The following is a 13,508-nucleotide window of genomic DNA, read 5'->3' on the forward strand; positions in this document are numbered from 1 at the left end:
ACACTTGCCTAGAATGCTTGAGGCCCTGGGATCAATCTCCATCACTGGGGAGCGGGAAAGCTACTTTCTCTATTCTTCAGACATAAAACATGGACTGCTGTGGGATGACATTTTCTCTATCAGTCACTCTGGAATTACATGAACCCCAACTCACAGAGTTCATTAAACAAACACTGATAGAAACCTGAAAGCCTTTTGCTCTCCTTTATCTTTCCTAGGTGTTCAGAAAAACAGTGGAACCACACTATACCCAGGACCTGTGGTAGACTGAATGGTGGCCCTCCAAAATGTATGTTCATGTCCTATTACCTTAACTTCTATGGATGTGACTGTGTTTGGAAAAGGAGTCTTGGGCATATAATTAAATTAAGGATCTCGAGATGAGATCATTCCAAAATCCAATGAGCCCCAAATCTCATGGCAAATGTCCTCATAAGAGACACTAGAAGAGAAGACACAGACACAGAGAAGGTCATGTGAAGACTGGAGTGAACAGCCTCCTGGCAGGGAATGGGGACAGCTACTGGGAACAGGAAGAGGCAAGGAGCAGAATCCCTCCTGGAGCCTCTGGACAGACAACAGGCCTGATGATACCTCGACTTCAGACTTCTCATTTCCAGAATTCTAAGGGAATAAATTTGTATTGCTTTGAACACTAAGATTATGGTAATTTGTTATAGCAAGCCTAGGAAACTAATATAACATTATGCCAGCTTTCTTATCTCTTCTCTGAAAAAGAAGAGTCAAAATAGACCAGGCTCAGACAGCATGTAGTCCTGGACATAGAAATTGCCTTCATATCACTGGTGACAAACTAGACTTTTCAAACCCTTACTCTGAATGACAATATCTGAATAACCAGACCTTCCTGATTTCCAAAGTGGAAACCCATTTTAGAGTTTCTAATTTTTCCAAGTTTTGGATGATTCTTTTATGTTATACAAAGCAACCCAGCTTCCCTTACTGGACACTCTGTGTTCTTCGCTTCCTAACACTGGCTTACAGCAAGCTTCCATCTGCCTTGGACTCAGAGTATGGTTTTTACCTTCAGTCTTAAGGTCCATCTGCACTATCTCTTGGTACTAACAAAGTGATTAAGATGAGGGAGAAAAATGATGGCTTCATTCATCCTGTGTATGTGCATGTGGTGACATTAAGGTATTGGGCATTGGCAGTCCCTTGAGATGTCAGGATCAAGTGTCCAGTCTTTAGTGGTATGGTACCAAACATAGGGAAAAAGCTAGGGTTGAGTGTTCAGCCATCATCTGGCTCAAAGAATGGTCAAGAGTGAGGATCCTGCCTCAATTCAAAAAGTAGTCTGACATCTCATGTTTTGTGACCTTGAGCAAGTTAATCTTTCTGTATCTCAGCTTATTTATCTATAGAATGGAGACAATAGTTCAAACTTGCCAAGCATGGTGGTACACACCTGTAATTTCAGTGACTTGGGAAGCTGAGGCCAGAGGATTGCAAGTTCAAAGCCAGTCTCAGCAACTTAGTGAAACTCTATCTCGAAACAAAATATTGCTTTTTCCACGGGGCAATCCAAGATGGCAGACTAGAGGGTGACTGCATCTCCAGTCACTCCAGAACCCAGGATTCAAGAAGGGGAGGCATTGAGAGACTCGGACGAAAATAGAGCCTTGGGGTGAGTCTCCCCCAGCGGTGAAGCGCTGCCCGGGCGGCAGGCCCGGATTAGGTGGCTTATTAGAATAGGGTAGGGCAGCTAGAGTCTTCCCCAGGCAGCCCTGCGCACTCCGGTGGTGGGCTACTCCCACAGGGCCAGATTCTCCAGCATCTCGGAGCAGGCCCCCCAGTGAGAGCCTTCCTGCACAGAACCAAGCTTCAAGTCCCTGAACCAGGGCGGCGAGTTCCTGCCCGCAGGTTGCTTCAGGGACCAGGACAGGGCAGCCAGGGACTTCCCCAAACAGCCTGCAGCCTGGCCCCCTCCGGCAGGAAGCGCCTTTCCAGGCTAGCTTCTCGGAGCAGGCCCCCAGTGAGAGCCTTTCCACACAAAGCCAGCTCCAAGTCCTGGAACCAGTAGAGGGCTACGGGCAGCTTTCCTTGGAAGCACTGCATTATCAGGTTACTCCAAGACTTCAGGCTACTGAAGGCAGGAAGGTGATACACTGGAAATCTACAGGACACTATAAGCCAATAGAAGAATTCTGTAATATCACAAAGTCCCACTGACATCTGACCAATATGAGAAAACAAGGGAAGAAAATGTCCCAAACAAACCTAGATACTATATCAATAAAACCCAATGACAAAATAGCAGAAGAAATGTCAGAAAGGGAGTTTAGAATGTACATAATTAAAACAATCAGGGAAGCAAACGAGGAGATGAAAGAGCAAATGCAGGCATTTAAGGAGGAGATGAAAGAGCAAATGCAGGCATTAAATGATTGCACCAATCAACAGTTAAAAGAGCAAATACGGGAAGCAAGAGATCATTTCAATAAAGAGTTAGAGATACTGAAAAAAAACCAAACAGAAATCCTTGAAATGAAGGAAACAATAAACCAAGTTAAAAACTCCATAGAAAGCATAACCAATAGGATAGAACACCTGGAAGACAGAACCTCAGATATTGAAGACAAAATATTTAATCTCGAAAACAAAATTACCAAACAGAGAAGATGGTAAGAAATCATGAACAGAATCTACAAGAATTATGGGATATCATGAAAAGGCCAAATTTAAGAATTATTGGGATTGAGGAAGGCTTAGAGAAACAAACCAAAGGAATGGAACAATCTATTCAATGAAATAATATCAGAAAATTTCCCAAATCTGAAGAATGAAATGGAAAACCAAGTACAAGAGGCTTATAGGACTCCAAATATACAAAATTACAATGGACCCACACCAAGACACACTATTATGAAAATACCTAACATACAAAATAAAGACAGAATTTTAAAGGCCACGAGAGAAAAGAATCAAATTACATTCAGGGGGAAACCAATAAGAATATCAGCAGATTTTTCAATCCAGACCCTAAAAGCTAGAAGGGCCTGGAACAACATTTACAAGGCCTGAAAGAAAATGGATGCCAACCAAGAATCTTATACCCAGCAAAACTTACTTTCAGATTTGACGATGAAATAAGATCCTTCCATGATAAACAAAAGCTAAAGGAATTTACAAAAAGAAAGCCAGCATTGCAGAACATTCTCAGAAAATATTCCATGAGGAAGAGATGAAAAAACAATGATGCAAATCAACAACGGGAGGAACTAGCCTAAAGGAATAGCCAAATAAAGGGGAAACCAAATCATGTCAAAAAATAAAAATGAGTCAAATGACTGGGAATACAAATCATATCATAATAATAACCCTGAATGTTAATGGCCTGAACTCATCAATCAAAAGACATAGACTGGCAGAATGGATTAAAAAGAAAAATCCAACAATTTGCTGCCTGCAAGAGACTCATCTCATAGAAAGAGATACCCATAGACTAAAGGTGAAAGGATGGGAAAAAACATACCATGCTCACGGACACAGCAAAAAAGCTGGAGTATCCATCCTCATTTCAGATAATGTGGACTTCAAGCCAAAACTAGTCAGAAGGGATAAAGAAGGACATTACATACTGCTTAAGGGAAGCATAAATCAGCAAGACATAACAATCATAAATATCTATGTCCCGAACATTGGCTCATCCATGTACGTCAAACACATCCTTCTCAATTCCAGAAATCAAATAGACTACAACACAATCGCCTAGTATTAGGCGATTTTAACACACCTCACTCACCACTGGATAGATCGTCCAAACAAAAATTGAATAAAGAAACCATAGATCTCAATAACACAATCAACAATTTAGACTTAACTGACTTATATAGAATATACCATCCAATAAAGAATGAATACACTTTCTTCTCAGCAGCACATGTATCCTTCTCTAAAATAGACCATGTCTTATACCACAAAGCTACTGTTAGCAAATATAAGAAGATAGAGATACTACCTTGTACTCTATCAGATCATAATGGATTGAAATTAGAAATAAATGACAGAATAAAAAACAGAAACTTCTCCAATACCTGGAGATTAAATAATACACTATTATATGATGAATGGATAACAGAAGACATCATGAGGGAAATAAAAAAATTTTTAGAAGTAAATGAGAACAATGACATCATATAAAAATCTCTGGGACACTATGAAAGCGGTACTTAGAGGAAGATTTATTTCATGAGGTGAATTCAACAAAAGAAGTAGAAATCAACAAATAAATGACTTAACACTACAGCTCAAAGCCCTAGAAAAAGAAAAGCAGACCAACACCAAAAGTAGTAGAAGACAGGAAATAGTTAAAATCAGAGCCGAAATCAATGAAATTGAAACAAAAGAAACAATCGGAAAAATTAACAAAATAAATAGTTGGTTCTTTGAAAAAATAAACAAAATTGATAAACCCTTAGCCACGCTAACAAAGAGAAAAAGGGAGAAAACTCAAATTACTAAAATTTGGAATGAACAAGGAAATATCACAACAGACACAAGTGAAATACAAAACATAATTAGAAGCTATTTTGAAAATCTATACTCCAACAAAATAGAAAACCTCGAAGACATCAACAAGTTTCAAGAGACATATGAATTACCTAAACTGAACGAGGAAGACATACACAACTTAAATAAATCAATTTCAAGCAATGAAATAGAAGAGGTTATCAAAAGCCTACCAACAAAGAACAGTCCAGGGCCAGATGGGTTCTCAGCCGAGTTCTACAAAAACTTTAAAGAAGAGCTCATTCCAATACTTCTCAAAGTATTCCATAAAATAGAAGAGGAGGGAACCCTCCCAAACTCATTCTATGAAGGCAATATCACCCTGATACCTAAACCAGACAGAGATACATCGAGGAAAGAAAACTTCAGACCAATATCCTTAATGAACATCGACGCAAAAATTCTCAACAAAATTTTAGCAAATCGCATACAAAAATATATTAAAAAGATAGTGCACCACGATCAAGTGGGTTTTATCCCAGGGATGCAAGGTTGGTTCAACATCAGGAAATCAATAAATGTCATTCACCATATCAACAGACTAAAAGTTAAGAATCACATGATTATTTCAATAGATGCAGAAAAAGCATTCGATAAAATACAGCATCCCTTCATGCTCAAAACACTAGAGAAAATTGGGGTAGTGGGAACATTCCTTAACATTGTAAAGGCCATCTACGCTAAGCCCATGACCAATATCATTCTAAATGGTGAAAAACTGAAAGCATTCCCCCTAAAAACTGGAACAAGGCAGGGATGCCCTCTTTCACCACTTCTATTCAATATCGTTCTTGAGGCTCTAGCCAGAGCAATTAGACAAACCAAAGAAATTAAAGGGATACAAATTGGAAAAGAGGAACTCAAACTATCCCTGTACACTGATGACATAATTATATATTTAGAGGAACCTGGAAATTCCACCAGAAAACTCTTAGAACTCATAAGTGAATTCAGTAAAGTAGCAGGTTACAAGATCAATGCTCATAAATCCAATGCATTTTTATACATAAGTGATGAATCTTCAGAAAGAGAAATTAGGAAAACTACCCCATTCACAATAGCATCAAAAAAAAAATAAAATACTTGGGAATCAATCTCACAAAAGAGGTGAAAGACCTCTACAATGAGAACTACAGAACACTAAAGAAAGAAATTAAAGAAAACCTTAGAAGATGGAAAGATCTCCCATGTTCTTGGATAGGCAGAATTAATACTGTCAAAATGGCCATACTACCAAAAGTGCTATATAGATTCAATGCTATTCCAATGAAAATCCCAATGATGTACCTTACAGAAATAGAGCAAGCAATTATGAAATTCATCTGGAAGACTAAGAAACCCAGAAGAGCTAAAGCAATCCTCAGTAGAAAGAGCGAAGCAGGGGGTATCGCAATACCAGATCTTCAACTCTATTACAAAGCAATAGTAACAAAAACGGCATGGTATTGGTACCAAAATAGAAAGGTAGATCAATGGTACAGAATAGAGGACATGGACACAAACCCAAATAAATACAATTTTCTCATACTAGACAAAGGGACCAAAAATATGCAATGGAGAAAAGATAGCCTCTTCAACAAATGGTGCTGGGACAACTGGAAAATCATATGCAACAGAATGAAATTAAACCCCTATCTCTCACCCTGCACAAAACTCAACTCACAATGGATCAAGGACCTCGGAATCAGACCAGAGACCCTGCATCTTATAGAAGAAAAAGTAGGTTCAAACCTTCAACTTGTTGGCTTAGGATCAAACTTCCTTAACAGGACTCCCGTAGCACAAGAAATAAAAGCAAGATTCAATAACTGGGATAGATTCAAACTAAAAAGCTTTCTCTCGGCAAAGGAAACTATCAATAATGTGAAGAGAGAGCCTACAGAGTGGGAGAATATCTTTGCCACTCATACTTCAGATAGAGCACTAATTTCCAGAATCTATAAAGAACTCAAAAAACTCTACACCAAGAATACAAATAATCCAATCAACAAATGGGCTAAGGAAATGAACAGACACTTCACAGAAGAAGATGTACAAGCAATCAACAGATATATGAAAAAATGTTCAACATCTCTAGTAATAAGAGAAATGCAAATCAAAACTACCCTAAGATTTCATCTAACCCCAATTAGAATGGCGATTATCAAGAACACAAGCAACAATAGGTGTTGGCGAGGATGTGGGGGAAAAGGTACACTCATACATTGCTGGTGGGGTTGCAAATTAGTGCAGCCACTCTGGAAAGCAGAATGGCGATTCCTCAGAAAGCTTGGAATGGAACCACCATTTGACCCAGCTATCCCACTCCTTGGCCTATATCCAAAGGACTTAAAATCAGCATAGTACAAAGCTACAGCCACATAATGTTCATAGCTGCTTAATTCACCATAGCCAGATTGTGGAACCAACCTAGATGCCCTTCTGTTGATGAATAGATAAAGAAACTGTGGCATATATACAGAATGGAATATTACTCCACCATGAAGAATGATAATTTATGGCATTTGCAGGCAAATGGATGAAATTGGAGGATATCATCCTAAGTTTGATAAGCCAATCTCAAAAAACTAAAGGACGAATGATCTCGCTGATAAGCAGATGAGGACATATAAGGGGGGGTAGGAGGGGTTAGCGTTAGGGTTAGGGTTAGGTTTAGGGTTAGGGATAAGGAGGGTGGTAAGAATGGAGGAAGGAAGGACTGTATAGAGGGAAAAGAGGGGTGGCAGGGGTGGGGGGGAAGGTAAAAAATAACAGAATGAATCAAACAATATTATCCTATGTAAATTTATGATTTTTAATTAAAATAAATAAACAAAATATTTTAAAAATGTGGATCAATGGTTAAGTACCTCCAAGTACAGCACCCCCCTCCCCACCAATAATCCAAGCCTGCCTCATAAATTGTCTTTAGAATTAAATGAGTACATGTCTGGCATATATAAAGTGTTTGATATACTTTAGCTATTGTTCTTGAGCCTGACAAACACATAACTTTTCCCATCTTAATTTACTTCTCTAATCATAAGCGTACATTACTGATCCCCCTTTAAAAAATGGCAACTCAAATTGTATCCAACTACTGTATCTAGAGTGATATCTCAGGGCGACATTAAGGGGTGCTTTTCAATCTTAAGAGTTAATAGTCTTCTGGCTTGGAGGCTCTAGTTCTGCTACAATCCTTCTATCCATTCTACAACCTATGAACTAAATGGAACTTTTACCACCATCAACATTGTCAATATATTAAAATATTTATTACTTATTAAAGTAGCAAAGTATATTAAGTGTATAGTCTAAGTATGTATAAAATGAGTGAGCAAATTTAAAAGATAAATTTCTAAGAATTGAAGTATTAAAGAGAAGAACTCTGCTCACTGTGAGTTGTGTCCCAAGAAAACCAGAACCATTTTCTCCTGTTTAATGTAATGTACTTTAGCATAGTACTGCACTGGGCATACAGTATATTGCTATAGACAGCTCTATCCTGGAATCATTCTTTCTTTTATTTTTATCTTTTTTTTTTTTAACTTTTAGCATTCTATACACTGATACAGAAGTGACTGAAACTTAAATGTGAAAACTCTTTACAAGTCGATCCACAATTTTATACATTTATCTTACATGTCACTGAAACATCACTGACTACTATGAAATCAGAACAACTTGTAGCACAAAAGAATCCAAAAATAGAAAAAAAAATATTAAAAAATACATCCAACTATGAAAAGAATTGGTCCCTCGGCGTCTTCACATCTTTCTCTTCTGTGTACTTACATACAATGCATCGTTTCCCTGGATAAGTGCATCCCCATGCTTGTTCTTCAGTTGTCCATGAACACATTCTGTCTGTTCCAGGGTTATATTCGTGCAGTCATCCAGGTAAACCAGGACCCTCGATAATCCACTCCAGGGATTTGCTTCTGCAGAGTCATTTTAACAATCCTGGGAGGCCCGAAACCTGAGTTCTAATCCCAGCTCTGATACTTAATCAGCTGTGTGACCTGGGTGACTTGTCACTCCACCACTCTTGGCCCCGGTTTCCTCATCTAGCAGTGAAAATCCAGAACTCTCACTCTAGCTTAGAGTCTTTCTTGTGCTTTGTCACCCTAGCAATTGTATAATTCCAACGGAGACTGGTGTTATACTTTTACTTATAACTCCTATTTGATTTTTTAGAACATTAATCACAGTTTTGTTTTTCACATAATTTTCAAAATATATCCCCAAACTTACATAGTACTATGAATGTTCACTGGCATGTTCTTCCCCCCCACCCCACCCCCAAAGGCAGAGACAGAGGCTTTTTTAGGAAGGGAGAATTCAGGTTTTCTCCAGAGTGAGAAGCAGCCCTGACTTGGGCTGGGCGTCTCATATTTATAGAAGCGCTCTGTTGGGGGCCAGACTGAAGGCGGATCCAGGGTGAAGCTGCACAATTTCACACCAGTTTTCCTGGGCTTGCATATTTCCCTCATTTTACAAGGTCATGAGCCAAGGTTGTGGGCCAAGGTTTACAACTGTGTTTTCTGCATCTCAATGGCTTGATTCTGCATTTCGAAGGCTTGAGGGTATTTCATTTCTCTCTCCCTATCATAAATCCCTATCTCACCCCCTACCCCCAGAGTTTGATCCCTTAATCTTAAGCACTGGTGATGGGTAAAGATCCATCTTCTATGGCTGCTTCAGGCTGGCAAGGGTGTTGAAAGGGACAGCAGTCAGGGTCCTTCCACAGAGGCCTGTCTAAGGGCCCCCAGTACAATGGGAGCTTGGTTTTGGGGTCCATGTGTAAGACCATTCAGAGATAGGGCCTCTGGCACATCAGGGAGTCCACTGGTCCATCTTGGCGACTGGCAGGTAATCATGGCAGGTAAAGGACAAGGCGGTCATAGCGCACAGGCCCATAGTCGATGCCTCTGAAGTCCCACATTTGGGTGCCAAAAGATGTTACGGGAGACCAGATGTCTCTAGAGAGTTCTGAGGAGTTCCCAGAGGAGGGGGGTACTTCACTCAGGACTAGCGGGGTTTTTGGCATACATGACAGAAAAGAATTTCAGCACAAGCCAGACAAAGGCATAGACCGAGGTTTATTTAGAAGGTAGACACACATTCAAGGGAGAATGCTGGCTGTCTTGAGTGGGAAGCAGCCCACAGGCATGTTTTTTGAGGACAGCAGTGAGAGTCTTCTGACTTCACTCTGGATCTTTTTGTTAATGCTCCATTTCATGCTTCTCTCACTGGTTATGTTCTTATTTACACTGACCTTGTAAATATCTCTTATATTCAGTTTTGTGCTCATCCCTCCCTCTAATCCCATTTGAAGAATATTAATGTAGGTGCTTATCACTCATCATTTCCTGTCTGAATTGCTCATGTAGCTTCCTAATACTCCCCAGCATCCTGTCTTGCCTTTTTCCAGTGCATTCATCATCTGCTTGCCAGAGGTTTTGCTTTGTTTTGTTTTGTCTTTTTGATACCAGGGATTGAACCCAGGGGCACTTAACCACTAAGCTACATCCCCAGCCCTTTTTATGTTTTATTTTTGAAACAGGGTCTTGCTCAGTTGCTTAGGGCCTCCCCAAGTTGCTGAGGCTGGCTTTGAACTCATGACCCTCCTGCCTCAGTCTCCCAAGCTACTGGGACTACAGTCATGTGCCACCATATTTGGCCAGAGTTACTTTTCTAAAATGCAAATTTTATTTTATTTCTCCTAGCTTAAAACTATTTGCCTTCAGGATAAAACCCAAACTCTTTAAGACTTCAAATGCTAGCCCAAGCTGCCTGTGATTTCCTTTGTTGCCATTAACTCAGGGCCTCTTTTCTGATCTACTGCCTGGTGGTCCCAATCAGCAAAGCATCAGTGATTGCCAATCATTTCATCTCATCACACTGTCCATCATGAATCAGAGTCTGTTTGGTAATGCTTTGGATCTGGAACATCTCACAAAGGCCCATGTTTGGTCCTCAGCTTGGTGCTATTTAAGAGGTGAGCCTACTGGGCAATTTCAGGTCACTGAGGGTGGGTGGACCCTTCAAAAGAATTGTTTGAGGCCAGTCTCCTCCTCTTTTGTCTTGCTTCCTGGGCACAATAAAGGGAGTAGCTTCCTCCACTACAAGTTCTTACCATGATGACTACTGCTCCACAGGTCTCAAAAATAATAGGGTTTACCTGATCATGAACTGAAAGCTCCAAAACTGTGAGCCAAAACAAGCCTTTCCTCTTTGAAAGTTGATTTATCTTAGGCATTTGTTACAGTATCAGAAAGGAGGTTAACACATGCTTATTATGCAGGTCTTGCTAAGAGAGGAAAAGCCTTTCCCCCATTTTTATGGGGCATTCCTTCGGCATTTTATTTAATGCCTAAGGAAGTAGCCTATTCTCAATTACAATTCCAGGAAGGATAAGTTCCAAGATTTGGAGAACATTTGAGTAGAAAAATTCTATGTACCTCTCAAAAACATTCCTTTGGACCAAATATCCCTAAGTGCTCCAAGAAATCTAACTCAGACTGAGCATCCTATCAAGTTCATTTTCCTTCATCCTAAGTGACACCAAGGGAGAAGGATGCCTGTCTTCCCTAAGCTTGATTTCTATACACCTGGGCCAGATTGATAATTCTGGATGTTTTCTTCACATTTCTTCCTGATGGCCCATATGTAAATACATATTTGTGGATGTAGAGATTTTGTGCTATGATGGTGAAACAATTACCTTTATTTAAAAAAATTATGATCTTCATAGTGCTACAGTAATATGAAACTATGAATTATGATGATTTTAAAAGATGTTAATAATTACATCACATTTCTAAGAGTAATTTCTTCTCCTCTCTGGAAAGCTGGAAGAGGGTGGGGTTAAAATGTGGTTCTCTTCTTTACTGTCACCATCTTTAACCAGACCCCACAAATCTTTAAGGAAAAGGTTTTCCGGTAGGTTTTAAGAAATACTGTGGTAAAATTCACATATCATAAAAATGACCATTTTACCTTTTTAGGTAAGCAATTCAGTAACAGGAAGTATTCACAAGGTTGTAGACCATATCACTATCCATTTCCAGAACTTTTTCATGATCCCAAACAGGACTCTGTATGCATTAGACAATAACTCGCAATTCCTCTTCCCCTACACCCAGCCCGTGGTAACCTCTATTCTATTTTCTATCTCTATGAATTTACCCATTCTAGGCACCTAATATAAGTGGACTCATACAATAGTTGTCCCTCTCTGTCTGGCTTATTTTATTCAGCATAAATATTTTCAAGTTTCACCCACATTATATCATGCATCAGAACTTCATGCATTTTTATGTCCATCATATGCATATTCTAAATTTATTTTTATTAATTTATGTGCTGATGAACACTTGGATTGTTTCTTTTAGCTATTATGAAAAATGCTGCTACGAACACTGGTATACAAGTATCTGCTTGAGTTCCTGCCTTCAATCATATTGAGTACATACCTAAAGAAAGAATTGCTTTTCCCTGGGGCCCCTCACCAATATTTTGCATTTCATTCAGTCCAGAAATTAAACAATCTTCAAGTGATTCTAAATTTCCTTTTGGTTAATAGTTAAATTTCCTTTCTCTGCAAAGATTCTTTTCCCAAAGAGTTGCTTAAAAGGAAAAATATTTGAGGAAGAAATCAATGATTTGGATAAGCTACGACTAAGACAAATGAGAATAAGTTACTTATGTAAAGGACAGAGATTTTTTTTCACAACTTGTTTTGGATTTACTCCAGTTGTTCCTAAAGGGTGAAATGATCAGATTAAAAATAAACAAATAACTCTTAGGTAAATACAAACAAAAACTCTGCCAAGTGCAAATTAAAAAAAAAAGTTAGAGGGGAATTATAGATGATTTAAAAAAAAAAGCAGAATTTGGTTTTAGTTGTAATTCATCTTCTATAATGTTAAAACTGACTGATTCAGTAATTAAAGCTTGACTTAACTTTATCCAAGGTATTGAACAGGGCTTGGATTATAACTCAATGGTAGAGCTCTTGCCTAATATGCACGAGGCCATGCACAAGCCCTGGGTTCCATCCCAGGCACCACAGGGAGAGAAAAAAGTCTTAAAAGTCTTTAACACCTGCAGTTAGGTACTTCACAATAGATAATGCTCATCCAAGAAAAAAGCAAATATTTTCTCTTGCTAAAGATGGCCAGATTTGCATTCATTTTCCCATAGTCCTCTCTCTAATCAGATATTGGATGTCAGCAAACTGACCTACCTAAGACACTGTTTTTGTTTTTGTTTTGTTTTTTTTGCGGTGCTGGGGATTGAAACCAGGGCCTTGTGCTTGCGAGGCAGGCACTCTACCAACTGAGCTACATCCCCAGCCCTAGACACTGTTGACATACAATCAGAAGCAAACATGCAGATATGGTTCTTGGGCTAGTTCTTGTAAACTGATTCTGGGTGGTAATGGACTGGGCCCTCCCAGAGTGGCTTCTGGCAATGGAAGCAAAACTTGCGGCCTTTTAGGTTTCCTGCCTTTATGCATCCTGAAAGCAGGCACAGCAGAGGTAAATCTATAATTAGGGGGTTATTTAAAATAGAGATTTGTGACCTGACAAACTGCCACCTGTCTGTACATGCACACAATGAAAATTCTTTTCAGATCCTTGTCTCCAGGTGTGTCTAGTCTATTCTAAGTCTCTGGTTTCCAGGGCTGCCTGGGTTCATGTTATTCCGCCTAAGAAGGGTGTGTGGACTGAGGTGCATGCATAGCTACCTGGACATTAGCATTGTGTTGAAATGTCATTTAAAAATGATACCTCTTACTCCTTGTTGCATTCTTTGTCCTAAAACCAATCATCCTGATAAAGTTTGACTTCAGCTCACCTCACTACACAAGTATTGAGTGTTCAGAACCTCAGGGTAGAGTTTCAAACAACAGAAAATAGAATTCTTTGTGCAAGGTGAATAAAAGCTACAGGATAATACGTGGCAATCCTTAAAATTTGTAACAGCTC

This window comes from Sciurus vulgaris, assembly GCF_902686455.1.
Source record: "Sciurus vulgaris genome assembly, chromosome: 3".
NCBI classification, from domain to species: Eukaryota; Metazoa; Chordata; class Mammalia; order Rodentia; family Sciuridae; genus Sciurus; species Sciurus vulgaris.